This window comes from Oncorhynchus clarkii, chromosome 13 (genome assembly GCF_045791955.1).
Source record: "Oncorhynchus clarkii lewisi isolate Uvic-CL-2024 chromosome 13, UVic_Ocla_1.0, whole genome shotgun sequence".
In the NCBI taxonomy this organism is placed as follows: domain Eukaryota; kingdom Metazoa; phylum Chordata; class Actinopteri; order Salmoniformes; family Salmonidae; genus Oncorhynchus; species Oncorhynchus clarkii.
Genome location: NC_092159.1, coordinates 21,558,123 through 21,572,814, shown reverse-complemented (window position 1 = coordinate 21,572,814; position 14,692 = coordinate 21,558,123). Strand labels below are relative to the sequence as shown.

The 14,692-nt window shown below is 43.9% G+C and overlaps 1 pseudogene; it reads right to left on the bottom strand.

The window, feature by feature from the left end:
- Window positions 1-1,839: 1,839 nt before the first annotated feature.
- LOC139423516 (UPF0575 protein C19orf67 homolog) lies at window positions 1,840-2,917 on the bottom strand (annotated as a pseudogene).
- Between the last annotated feature and the right edge of the window lie 11,775 nt (window positions 2,918-14,692).

Sequence of the window (14,692 nt, the reverse complement as noted above, 5' to 3'; positions counted from 1 at the left end):
CCTTGTCCAGCAGGCTGTCCATGACCTCCCTGACCTCTTGTGGAATCTCCACCTGGGTCTGGCTGAGGAACTCCACCTGGAGCTTCTCATCTGACCTGATCTCAGGGTGGGCCTGTTTCTCTGAGAGAATATCTGCTGTGTCGCCACTCATCAGAGCTACAGAACCAAGAGGCTCATGGGAAGGAACCAATGGCTTGGCCTTGTCAGTCAGGAGCTGCTGCCCCTCCATGGTTACCTTGAGATGGAAGAGAGGAAGAAGACATTCATACTGTTCCTTTGTGAACTAAAGGTGCAATAACAGGTAAATAAACAGTGTATGTGGGTGATAGCAATGGTGTAGTATATAGCAATGGTGTACTATAGTTTAGGGAATGGAATGAGTATACCTCTCCTGGAGACTGGTGACATTGGCTTGGTGTCACGCTCAGCTCTCTATGAACTTCCTGCTCGATCTCATGAAGTCTCTGGCGATCCTTCACCTTCAGCATCTGTACACACAGTAGGAGTTTAATATTAGCAGTGGAATCACACAGGACATTTTATTTTATGGCCATGACAATGTCATTTTGTTCAGGATATCAGATTTATCATGGATGTGGTGGATACAAAACCTATTAAATACTAAAGCAGAACATCAAAGTAGATGCTTAAACACATGAGAGCTATTGTATAATTAATGGCAAACTTACCAGCTCATCAAGGTAACAATGGACCCAAGAAGACCCTTGGATGGATGTCGAGTCATCCATATTTGCTCCAAGTTATCCCAGGAGACCAGTAAACTAGAAAATATTTATTTACAGAAAACTCAACTAAAAACTTCAAAACTGTACTAGAACTAAATCCAAAATAAGAACTAAACAATCGAGCAATGCAACCAACATGAGTGCTGTATTATAGCAGTCTGAATTCAGAATACATGTCTATAAATATAGAAGTATAGAATGCTCAAATTTAGAACTTTAGAATCTTTGGCAAAAATAAGACATTGTGATGTCACAACTAAATGGTTCAAGTGATCAAAAAAATAAATGGGGCAAGGACAGGACTAGAAATGATTCTGGAACAGAAAGGTCTTCATTCTGAACTACCTAGTTGTCACAGTAGGCTATTTTGCATGATCGAACAGCACTGCAAATGTGAAATATTATCAATAAAGAAAATCTTAACCATATGGCAAACTAATGTTTTATTACTCCATTGTTTACAAACAAATAATTTACAATGTAAGTACAGTACTGAGACCCCATGTTATTAAAATATTTACACAATCATTTTATTTTCAATAAATTGTTTTCTTTCACAAAATAACACTCCCGTGCAAATGAATGGCAAGTCAATTGTTTTATTCTGATCATACAAAATGATTTCCAACAACCACAGAATATAGTAACACACGCTCAATAAAACCTTGAATATGAATCGACAACATCAGATACAGTTCAAATCTATCACTAGTTGGTAGGGAACTGGTAATAAAACCTGCTGTCTTTATAAATTATATTTGTTTTTATACAATATGTAAGGAACTATAAGGAAAATATTTGTCATGGATGACTGGCTAGTAGGAACCAGAGCTTTGTCAGTGTCCAGTCCTTATGTCAGTCCTATGTCAGTGTCCAGTCCTTATGTCAGTCCTATGTCAGTGTCCAGTCCTTATGTCAGTCCTATGTCAATGTCCAGTCCTTATGTCAGTCCTATGTCAGTGTCCAGTCCTTATGTCAGTCCTATGTCAATGTTCAGTCCTTAAAGTCCTTCCCAATAGTTCACTTAGATTTTAAAACATTGGCCGAACATAACACAACGTAAAGCTAACAACAAGTCATGTTATATCCTTTATTAAATCAATGAGAACATGTTATGGCCAAAGGCAGTACCAGAACAGTGGCTTGTCTCTGTTTCACGACTGGGGTCTTCCACTGGGGTCTGTTGAGAAAACAAAGCCCCCAGCAGGCAGTGAGTAGCATTGCAAGCAGAGGGCTCCTCTCCTCCCAGACACAACAGCCTGTGGTACCTAGCCTGCGGAACCCAGAACAGCACCCTGGAACGAACACGAACACACACACTCGCATAGAGATGCACAAACACACACTCAGGCACACACACGGTGTGAGTTATATTAACATGGTGCTTACTCTTAAGTATTCTATAAACAAGTCAAAGATGAAAGAGTGTTGTGAAGTGATCTGAGTGTGACCTTTTACCAGTCCTAGATGTGGTCTCTCACGGGGTCAGGATACGTTTGGATCCACTGACCGATTGACCACACCTTGACCACATTGCCTATAGCAACCGTCTCCCCTTTTCCCTCTCCATCGCCCCCCTCAGCAGGCTCCTCAGGGACGTCCTCGTAGCACAGGAAGTAGCTGCACGAGAAACACACACACAGTCACACAGGCAGTCACACAGGCAGTGAGAGATGCCATCTGATCCGACTGTTCTTAGGCCTGAATTTCGAAATGCACATTGTCATCGAACATCTCAGATCAAAAGAGTCCCACATTTTTCTTGCCACTAATTTTACAATTATCGTTTATTGGCATGTTGTGCCTTACTTTAACCCTTTCTCTACCTCCCCCACTCTCTCTCTCACTCACTACTCTGTGTTGGTGGCTCTCTTTCCCTGCCACTGGCTTGTCCTCCTCTGGATGTCCCTCCATCTCGCCATCCGTTTCCTGCTGCAGGCTCTCTCTGGGTCTCTCCACATTCCAGCGCATGCGTTTGTACAGGCCAGTGTGGACCCCAGCCAGGTACGGAGCTAGACAGCAGTACCTGTATATGGACAGCCCCACACTGTCTGACACTTGCCAATGTAGAAGTGGGAGACACTGGAATGGAGAGAGGGGGAGGAAATGCTGTCACTTAAAGTTGTTGTATTTCTTTCTATGAACGTGACCATAGAGGACCTGGAAAACATGTCCTATGAGGTCCTCCTGCCAGTGATAGCTCTGATCAGGATCTCCAGTCCAGGGAACACTAGGACTGTCTCTCAAATGGCCCCCTATTCTCTATATAGCCCACATAGGGCTCTGATTAAAAGAAGTGCACTATGTAGGGATTAGGTTATATGGTATCATTTCAGACTAGAACTAAGAGATTGCTTTTGAAAGGACTCCGTGGGGCGCTAGAGAGCGTGCTATGGAGTAGACGTGCTTTGCTAGAGCTCCGCTCTATTTTGAAACAAATTAGTATTTATCTTAACCTCTCACGACCTATAACTTCAAACAAATATGACAAAGGGAAAAGGCACCAAAAAAGGGTGCGCTAAACAAGATCATTTGATTGAGATAAACAACGAACCAATTTCAACGTCGCCGACCCACGAGGAGTTAGCTGAAGAGGCTAGTTCCCCACAGATCCTACTCAAAGTGACATGCTAGCTGCCATAAACTCACTAAGCAAGAAGGTGGACACAAGGTTGGCTGATATCGCAAAGAGTATTGGGACTTTGGCCGAATCTGTGAAGGCAACTAAGGGAAGGGTGCATGAGGTTGAGCAGACGACAGTCGATCACGAGGCCAGGCTACAGGACATAGAGAAACAGTGCGTGACGTTCAAAAATGACAACAAAACCCTGAAAGCCCGAATGGAAATGCTCGAGTCGCATTCAAGACGCCAGAACATCCGAATATGTGGGATCCAGGAGGACACTGAGAAAGGGAAGCCCACTGAATTTGGCTCGGATCTGATACAGGCATTGCTGGGGTGTGAACACTTCAAAACGGCCATCCTGATCGACCGCGTACACAGATCTCAGGCAAGGAAGCCGGCCCAGGGTGGGCCACCAAGGCCACTCATTGTACGGCTGCACTATCCCCAGACCAGGGATCTCATCCTCAAGCTGGCTAGTCAAAAGTTCCCCCTTAACTACAACAGAGCCAGGGTGTCTTTCTACCCAGATCTTACCTTGGAGGTGAGGAACCAACAGAAAGAGTATGATGAGGTACGCAACAAATGCAGGGCGGCCAACATCCGATATGGATTCCTCTTCCCAGCCCGGTTTAAGGTGACAGTCGAAGGATCAACACATAAGTTTGACAACCCAAAAGAGGCCGATCTGTTCTTGACAAGCAAGCTCCCTGGCTGAGGATACAGAACGGCTGTGTCAACCGGCTAAATAGCCAAATACAGGCCAGGAATGTGTTTGAATTTCCGGCCTATGTCTTTTCGATTAGAAGATCAGAAATTGGGACTTATATGATAGGTGAGATGTTGTGGCTAATATAGCATTGTTTAGCATATCATGTTTTAGTGCCACTCACCCCCTAACGTGAGAGTTAAGTGTTATTTAATATTAGTTTATATGCGGAGCATCTATAGACGACGAGTTAGTTCAAGCTGTATGTCTAGACACCCTAAGGTTTGTGTGTTAGCCAAGGAGAGCTTAGTTTGGGGAAGTCACACAGTAAAGGGACGGGAGGGGGGATGGGGTCTGTGTTTTATGTTCACGAATGAAGACAGTCAGCTGGAACTGTAATGGCCTAGGGCATGTGGTGAAACGAGCTAAGGTTTTTTCTCACCTTAAATCACTGGGTGCTGACATAGTGCTTCTTCAAGAAACTCATATTAAACGCTCCGCTCAGGCCAAGCTACGAGTCGGCTGGATCGGTCAGATATACCAGTCTAACTTTGATGCAAAAGCGAGAGGGGTAGCGATCCTGATAAGGAAAAACATTCCTTTTGTTTACTCATCCTCGATTTCAGATCCTAATGGTCGGTATATTATTGTGGCTGGTACACTGAATTCGAAACCAGTAACCTTGGTCAATTTATATGGACCCAACTTCGATGATCCATTATTTATTCAAAGTGTATTTAAGGACGTACCAAATATCTCGGATACAAGTGTTATTGTTGGAGGGGACTTTAACTGTGCGTTAGATCCTCTTTTAGATAAACATCTATCAAGGTCACTTCAACAATCAAATGCCAGTGTCTGTCTAAATACATTGATGACAAACCTTAACATTGTTGATATTTGGAGACTGACGCACCCAACAGACAGGGATTATTCTTTATTTTCATCAGTTCATAAATCAATTTGTTGGACTCCAAACTCATTTCAGCAGCTGAGTCGGTTACATATCACCCTATTCTAATTACGGACCACTCTCCTCTGTCCATGGTGCTGAAACTCGACACTATGTCGACAGGTCGGCGACCGTGGCGCTTAGACACATACCTGTTGAAAGATGAAGCTTTTTGTCAGTATTTGAAGGAGCAGATTGCCTTTTCCTCGGAACTAACGACACGGGGGATGTTGACGACTCCACCTTTTGGGAATCTCTAAAGGCTGTGATTAGAGGTTACATTATTTCTTATACATCAGAGAGGATGAAACGCGCCAATACTAGGCTGAGAGAAATTGAAAGACAGTTAGGGGAACAGGAGAACGTTTTTAGGACGAATTCCTCGTATACAGTCCTTGAGAAGATCACCATGTTAAAATATGAATACAATACCATCCTTTCGAAACGGGTGGGCTCTTTACTTGCTAGAACGCAACAAAGTTATTTTGAACTGGGTGACAAACCACATAAATTATTAGCAAGACAGCTAAGGCATGTACAGGCATCTAGAGCTATTCACAAAATAAAAGACAAGAAGGGTAAAATAGTAACAGATACGCAGGATATTAATAAATGCTTTGCGCAGTTTTACTCAGAGCTATACCAATCAAAATGCGATGCTACTGATCCACAAACTATGGAACGCTTTCTCGCTGAATGTGAACTTCCTAAACTAGACAGGGGGGCAGCTGCTGCACTTGATGCTGGGATAACTTTAGAGGCGATTAACACAGAGATAGCACACATTTCAAACAGCAATGCCCCAGGGCCCGATGGATATGTAATAGAATTCTATAAGAAGTACTGCGCCTGTCTAGCTCTCTGCTTATGTTGCGAATGTTTAAACAATCCAAAGAAAATGCCAAACTCCCGCAAACACTGTATGAGGCTACAATAGCACTGATCTTGAAAAAAGATAGAGATTCCATGGAGATGTCGTCTTATCGCCCCGTGTCGTTACTCCCCATAGAAAACAAGGTGTTGACAAAGATATTGGCAAACCGATTGAAAACATATATTTCTGACATCATACACCCTACCCTGACCAGACAGGTTTTTATCCCGGGCCGACATATACAGTGCCTTGCAAAAGTATTCGGCCCCCTTGAACTTTGCGACCTTTTGCCACATTTCAGGCTTCAAACATAAAGATATAAAACTGTATTTTTTTTGTGAAGAATCAACAACAAGTGGGACACAATCATGAAGTGGAACGACATTTATTGGATATTTCAAACTTTTTTAACAAATCAAAAACTGAAAAATTGGGCGTGCAAAATTATTCAGCCCCTTTACTTTCAGTGCAGCAAACTCTCTCCAGAAGTTCAGTGAGGATCTCTGAATGATCCAATGTTGACCTAAATGACTAATGATGATAAATACAATCCACCTGTGTGTAATCAAGTCTCCGTATAAATGCACCTGCACTGTGATAGTCTCAGAGGTCCGTTAAAAGCGCAGAGAGCATCATGAAGAACAAGGAACACACCAGGCAGGTCCGAGATACTGTTGTGAAGAAGTTTAAAGCCGGATTTGGATACAAAAAGATTTCCCAAGCTTTAAACATCCCAAGGAGCACTGTGCAAGCGATAATATTGAAATGGAAGGAGTATCAGACCACTGCAAATCTACCAAGACCTGGCCGTCCCTCTAAACCTTCAGCTCATACAAGGAGAAGACTGATCAGAGATGCAGCCAAGAGGCCCATGATCACTCTGGATGAACTGCAGAGATCTACAGCTGAGGTGGGAGACTCTGTCCATAGGACAACAATCAGTCGTATATTGCACAAATCTGGCCTTTATGGAAGAGTGGCAAGAAGAAAGCCATTTCTTAAAGATATCCATAAAAAGTGTCGGTTAAAGTTTGCCACAAGCCACCTGGGAGACACACCAAACGTGGAAGAAGGTGCTCTGGTCAGATGAAACCAAAATTGAACTTTTTGGCAACAATGCAAAACGTTATGTGTGGCGTAAAAGCAACACACCATCCCCACTGTCAAACATGGTGGTGGCAGCATCATGGTTTGGGCCTGCTTTTCTTCAGCAGGGACAGGGAAGATGGTTAAAATTGATGGGAAGATGGATGGAGCCAAATACAGGACCATTCTGGAAGAAAACCTGATGGAGTCTGCAAAAGACCTGAGACTGGGACGGAGATTTGTCTTCCAACAAGACAATGATCCAAAACATAAAGCAAAATCTACAATGGAATGGTTCAAAAATAAACATATCCAGGTGTTAGAATGGCCAAGTCAAAGTCCAGACCTGAATCCAATCGAGAATCTGTGGAAAGAACTGAAAACTGCTGTTCACAAATGCTCTCCATCCAACCTCACTGAGCTCGAGCTGTTTTGCAAGGAGGAATGGGAAAAAATGTCAGTCTCTCGATGTGCAAAACTGATAGAGACATACCCCAAGCGACTTACAGCTGTAATCACAGCAAAAGGTGGCACAACAAAGTATTAACTTAAGGGGGCTGAATCATTTTGCACGCCCAATTTTTCAGTTTTTGATTTGTTAAAAAAGTTTGAAATATCCAATAAATGTCGTTCCACTTCATGATTGTGTCCCACTTGTTGTTGATTCTTCACAAAAAAATACAGTTTTATATCTTTATGTTTGAAGCCTGAAATGTGGCAAAAGGTTGCAAAGTTCAAGGGGGCCGAATACTTTCGCAAGGCACTGTATACTACAATTTGAGTCGCCTTTTCAACGTAATGTATCACGATCATAAGGTTGAGGCAGTGGTAATAGCTCTTGATGCAGATTAATTGGATAAGAAATATTTATGCACACCCAATGGCTTCCGTGGTAACCAATCAGGAAATGTCGCAGTCATTCCGCTTGTTCACGGGGTGCCGACAGGGGTGCCCTATTTCGCCTGCTCTCTTCGCTAGAACCATAGAACCCCTTGCTACTCGTATTCGGGCATGTGCCGATATAGCTTCTGTCAAAATAAAGGAAACACAGCACAAAATCTCCCTATATGCAGACGATGTTCTTTTGTTTTTGTCCAAGCCTAAAACTTCTATTCCACCCTTACTTAACTTGATGAACACATTTGGCACCTTCTCTGGCTACAAGATAAACTAGCAAAAAAGTGAGTTGATTCCAATATCACGGCCTGTGGATATGCAATTTCTGCAATCTACCCCGTTTAAAAAAGTGATGGACAAGTTGTTACGGTTTTCTTCGGGTGAAAGAGAGTCGGACCAAAATGAAGCGTGGTAATTTTGATACATGTTTCATTCACGAATAAACACGATAATACAAAAACAAGAAACGGACCGTGATAGGCTGTATAGGTTATCTTGTGACAACAAACACAGAGACAGGAACAATCACCCACGAAACACTCAAAGAATATATATCTCTGTGCTCCGTTTAGTTAGTCTGCCTTTATAATTAGTTTAAATATTAGTCTAAATATGGTTCCCAATCAGAGACAACAATAAACACCTGCCTCTGATTGAGAACCACTCTAGACAGCCATGGACTATGCTAGATAACCCTACTAAGCCACAAACCCAATGCCTAACAAAACCCCAGGACAAAACACACCACATACAAAAATCCATGCCACACCCTGGCCTGACCAAATAAATGAAGATAAACACAAAATACTTCGACCAGGGCGTGACAGAACCCCCCCCTAAGGTGCGGACTCCCGGACGCACATCAAAACAATAGGGAGGGTCCGGGTGGCCGTCTGTCCATGGTGGCGGCTCCGGCGCGGGACGTGGACCCCACTCTATCAATGTCTTAGTCCCTCCTCCTCCTCGCGTCCTAGGATAGTACACCCTCGCCGCCGACCATGGCCTAGTAGTCCTCACCCAGAATCCCACTGGACTGAGGGGCAGCTCGGCACCGAGGGGCAGCTCGGCACCGAGGGGCAGCTCGGCACCGAGGGGCAGCTCGGCACCGAGGGGCAGCTCGGCACCGAGGGGAAGCTCGGCACCGAGGGGAAGCTCGGCACCGAGGGGAAGAGTCTGGCTGACTGGCGGATCTGGCTGCTCCATGCAGACTGGCAGCTCTGGCTGCTCCATGCAGACTGGCAGCTCCTTGCAGACTGGCAGCTCTGGCTGCTCCATGCAGACTGGCAGCTCTGGCTGCTCCATGCAGACTGGCAGCTCTGGCTGCTCCATGCAGACTGGCAGCTCTGGCTGCTCCATGCAGACTGGCAGCTCTGGCTGCTCCATGCAGACTGGCAGCTCTGGCTGCTCCATGCAGACTGGCAGCTCTGGCTGCGCTGAACAGGCAGGAGACTCCGGCAGCGCTGGAGAGGAGGAAGGCTCTGGCAGCGCTAAACAGGCGGGAGACTCCGACAGCGCTGGAGAGGAGGAAGGCTCCAACTGCGCTAAACAGGCGGGAGACTCCGGCAGCGCTGTAGAGGAGGAAGGCTCTGACAGCGCTAAACAGGCGGGAGACTCCGGCAGCGCAGGAGAGGAGGAAGGCTCTGGCAGCGCTGGACAGGCGAGGCGCACTGTAGGCCTGATGCGTGGTGCTGGCACTGGTGGTACTGGGCCGAGAACACGCACAGGAAGCCTGGTGCGGGGAGCTGCCACCGGAGGGCTGGTGTGTGGAGGTGGCACAGGATGGACCGGACCGTGAAGGCGTACTGGACATCTTGAGAGCAGGGCTGGCACCAACAGCCCTGGCTGGATCTTCAGTCTAGCCCGACAGATGTGAGGAGCTGAGATGTAGCGTACCGGGCTAAGCACGCGTACTGGGGACACCGTGCGTTCCAACGCATAGCACAGTGCCTGACCAGTACCACACCCGCCACGGTTAGCACTGCTAGGTGCACTGTAGTGCTGAGATGGCACAGGACGTGCAAGGCTAGGGAGGTGCACAGGAGGCCTAGTGCGTGAGGCTGGCACCATCTTCACCAGCCGACTAACACGCACCTCAGGACGAGTATGAAGCGCTGACCCAGGTGCCATCAAATCCCCGACACGTTCCGTCGGGTGAATTCCGTACCTAAAGCACCAACCCAGCAACTCCCTCATAACTCTCTCCTCCAATTTCCCCATTAACTCCTTCACAGTCTCTGCTTCGCTCACCTCCAACACCGGCTCTGGTTCTGGTCTCCTCCTTGGCTCCTCACGATAAACAGGGGGAGTTGGCTCAGGTCTGAACCCTGACTCTGCCACACTCTCCCTGAGCCCCCCCTCAATAATAATTTTTTGGGGCTGACTCTCGGGCTTCCTTCCGCGCCGCCGTGCTTGCTTCGCCAACTCCATTATCCGATACCCCTCTTCGCACTGCTCCAGCGAATCCCAAGCGGGCTCCGGCACTCTCTCTGGGTCGACCGCCCACCTGTCTATTTCCTCCCAAGTCGTATACTCCAGACTTCGTAGCTCCTGCTGCCGCTGCCTGTCACCACGCCGCTTGGTCCTGTTGTGGTGGGTGATTCTGTTACGGTTTTCTTCGGGTGAAAGAGAGTCGGTCATTTTGATACATGTTTAATTCACAAATAAACACGATAATACAAAAACAAGAAACGGACCGTGAAAACCTATACAGCCTATCTTGTGACAACAAACAGAGAGACAGAAACAATCACCCACAAAACGCTCAAAGAATATGGCTGCCTAAATATGGTTCCCAATCAGAGACAACGATAGACACCTGCCTCTGATTGAGAACCACTCTAGACAGCCATAGACTATGCTAGATAACCCTACTAAGCCACAAACAATACCTAACAAAACCCCAGGACAAAACACACCACATACAAAAATCCATGCCACACCCTGGCCTGACCAAATAAATGAAGATAAACACAAAATACTTCGACCAGGGCGTGACACAAGTTCACAAGCCTTGAAATTGTAGTGACGAGATCTTGATCAGCTTTTGAAAGCGAATTGGGACATGAAAATATATCAGCTGAAACAAAATATAGATTTTTGGAAAACTCTGCCTATCTCCTTGGTTGGTCATATAAACACTATTAAAATGGCTGTCCTACCCAGGTTTCTTTACCTCTTCCAATGTCTACCCAATTTCATACCACAAAGCTATTTTAAGAAACTGGATTCAATAGTAACTCCCTTTTTATGGGATAACAAGGCAGCCAGAATTTCAAAGAAGCATTTATGCAAGTACAAGATAGAGGGGGGCTTTGGCCTTCCTCACTTTAAACTGTATTATTGGGCTGCAAATCTGAACATTGTGTCTTTCTGGAGGGAAAGTTTACCTGCAATGAGACAGAAGGATATGCCTGGCTTTTGATTGAGCAGGCCTCCTGTCAACGTTCCTCACTCCCTGTACTTGTTAATAGCCCATCATATGTGAAAAAATACACTTATGACTCTAACCCAGTCATTTGTCATACGCTTAGGATCTGGAAACAGATGAGGTGTTTTCTTAACATACCCACTGTTTACATAGACAGCCCAATTTGCCTGAATCATGCTTTCCACCCTGCATTGGATGATGTGGTGTTTTCACAGCGGAGGGAGAAGGGGCTCACAACAATTGATAATCTATACATAGATGGTCAGTTAGCTTCAGTTCAACAATTACAGGGAAAGTTCAACATGCCAAAAACACATTTTTTCAGATACCTCCAATTCAGGAATTTCGTAAGGACATATATCCCACAGTATGGCATGAAGCCAAATAGTCCTACATTAGATAGCTTGATCCTTGTCAAACCCCATTCAAAAGGGTCGGTCTCTAGACTGTATAATGTGCTACAGGCCCACATAGAGATATCCACAGACACCATTAAAAGGGCTTGGGAACCAGAACTTGGTTCAGAAATCTCAGATGAGGACTGGGTAGAAGCTCTCAGGAATATAAACCACAGTTCAGTGAATGCCAGACACAACCTTGTACAGTTTAAGGTGATACACAGGTTACATTACTCAAAAGTAAAACTGCATAAAATATTCCCGGACACCTCACCACTGTGTGAGAGGTGTACCTACCTTTTAAATGTGGTTACGGGATTTAGGGAATGTAAAACATATGGAAAAGATTTGATACAATACCTCCAATAGAAGTCCAATGTTTTACAAAATATGGCAGCCGATGCTGGATAAATGGTCTAGTCCCGTTTCATAACTGGGTTGACGATCTCCTGCTACTCTGTGCTGTACTCCACTCAATATTTATTTTTGGCTTAACTTCACTGCTTGTAATAACTATATGCTGTCTTCTTATACATGTACCACCTAATAGGATTTTGTTTTGTTTTGTGTATGTGTGAGTTAAGTTTAGTTTTGTCCTCTAAATTGGCCATCCCATTCAACAGTACAATCAATGTCATTGTTTGTATTGCTGTCGTTTTTATTTTATTTTTTATTGGAAAATAATAAACATCTTTTTTTTTTTAAAGAGAGAGAAAAGAAAAAAAGAAAGGACTCCATATACCAAGCTCTTTAGAATAAGGATTCTCTGCATCTAACCCTATTACAGGGGCTGAGTCACTCGCTTACTGGTGAAGTTAAATATTCTCTCTCTCATTCTCTCTTTCTTTCTCGGAGGACCTAAGCCCTAGGACCATGCCTCACGACTACCAGGCATAGACAATGACTAACACCTGCCTCTGATTGAGAACCATATCAGGGCAAACATAGAAATGGGACAACTAGACACACAACATAGAATGCCCACTCAGCTCACGTCCTGACCAACACTAAAACAAAGAAAACACAAAAGAACTATGGTCAGAACGTGACAATGTCATTGTTTGTATTGCTGTCTTTAAAAAAAAAATATATATTGGAAAATAATAAACATTTTATTTAAAAAGAAAATAAAAAAAGAAAGGACTCCATATACCAAGCTCTTTAGAATACGTATTCTCTGCCTCTAACCCTATTACACGGGCTTAGTCACTCGCTTCACTGGTGAAGTTAAATATGCTCTCTCTAATTCTCTCTTTCTTTCTCTCTCTCTCGGAGGACCTGAGCCCTAGGACCATGCCTCAGGACTACCTGACATGATGACTCCTTACTGTCCCCAGTCCACCTGGCCGTGCTGCTGCTCCAGTTTCAACTGTTCTGCCTGCGATTATTATTATTTGACCATGCTGGTCATTTATGAACATTTGAACATCTTGGCCATGTTCTGTTATAATCTCCACCAGGCACAGCCAGAAGAGGACTGGCCACCCCTCATAGCCTGGTTCCTCTCTAGGTTTCTTTCGAGGTTTTGGCCTTTCTAGGAAGTTTTTCCTATCCACCGTGCTTCTACACCTGCATTGCTTGCTGTTTGGTGTTTTAGGCTGGGTTTCTGTACAGCACTTTGAGATATCAGCTGATGGACGAAGGGCTATATAAATACATTTGATTTTATTTGAATTCAATGGACTATTTAAAAACATCAGACCTGAGTTAGTCTTTTGTGGGTACCAGCTTTCTACACAGAGGAATGTGCAGTTGCATGAAAGCTGGAAATTGCATTGACTGGCTGTCCAGGATACAGTACATCTAGATTCTCTAGAGAGGACAGACGCTGACTATGTACAAACCGTAGGTCACAGTAGGCAAATAAATCTCCTTCAATGATACAAAAAATAATATACAATTAATTTGCGTTGTTTTTATCTCCTAAATAAAATACGTGATACCCCATTTTTTCTTCCACACATTGTATGAGCCATACCATGCTTTCAACCCTCCTGTACCTGTGTTGATTTACAGTTTGTTCCCTATTTGGAGACTAAAGAATGTCAATGTGCAAACTGCAAGAATGTTACAGAAGTCTTGTATATAATACTGTATGTTATTTGAATTGTATTTATATGTAAGAAGGTACAAAGACCTAGCCTGGGCACCATGTGTTTGACAGAAGGGACAAGGAGCGGAATGTTAGTTAGACGGGTACCCAGACTTACAAAGACCTAGTCCAGGTTAATAATTCCCTTCATTCCTTGGCGTCACATGATGAATGTTCTCCTAAAAACCTCAGACCTGGTACGTTTTATAGACTACATAACATATATTCATTCTAATTAACAAGTAATATGTTTGTACAAAGTGTTATATTGTTTTTAAATAAATAATAAGAAAAATATCTTAGCATGTTATGATTGAGAGACTTCCGTCATGATCACTGATGCACCGAGGTTGCAAAGTTTTAATCCCATGCTGCCCCACTGTGATACATCTTGGTCATATCATGTAGACTACTGAATGTAGAGGTGAGCTCTCCTTTCCAAACACCTGCCTTACATGACAGCTATGGTCTTGCTGTGTTTCTGAGGAAGATTGTCAAGAAGTGTCCAGGGGTCCAACTAGGTTTTTTTTTCTTACGGCCAAACAATCCTCAGAAGCAGCTACAGCATTTCATATTCTACTCTTTGTACCATTTATTCTTGTAAATGATCCGTTTCAGACTATTAACGGAAGCGTTTTTATTTAACGTATATTAATTCACCAAATGTTCGTTGTTGTTAATTAACCAATTAATTTGAATAGTCTCCTGTATAAATTATCCCAAAAGCCCAAAATTCGAAACATACTGTATTTTCAGCAAAGTAAATGTGTTGATCTAATCAAAAACAACAATTTAAAATACAGATTTTCAGGCTACACCATAAAACAATACAATCAGGCTCCTCTATATGGAATGTAAAAAATACATATCAGAAATAAAGTCATAAAA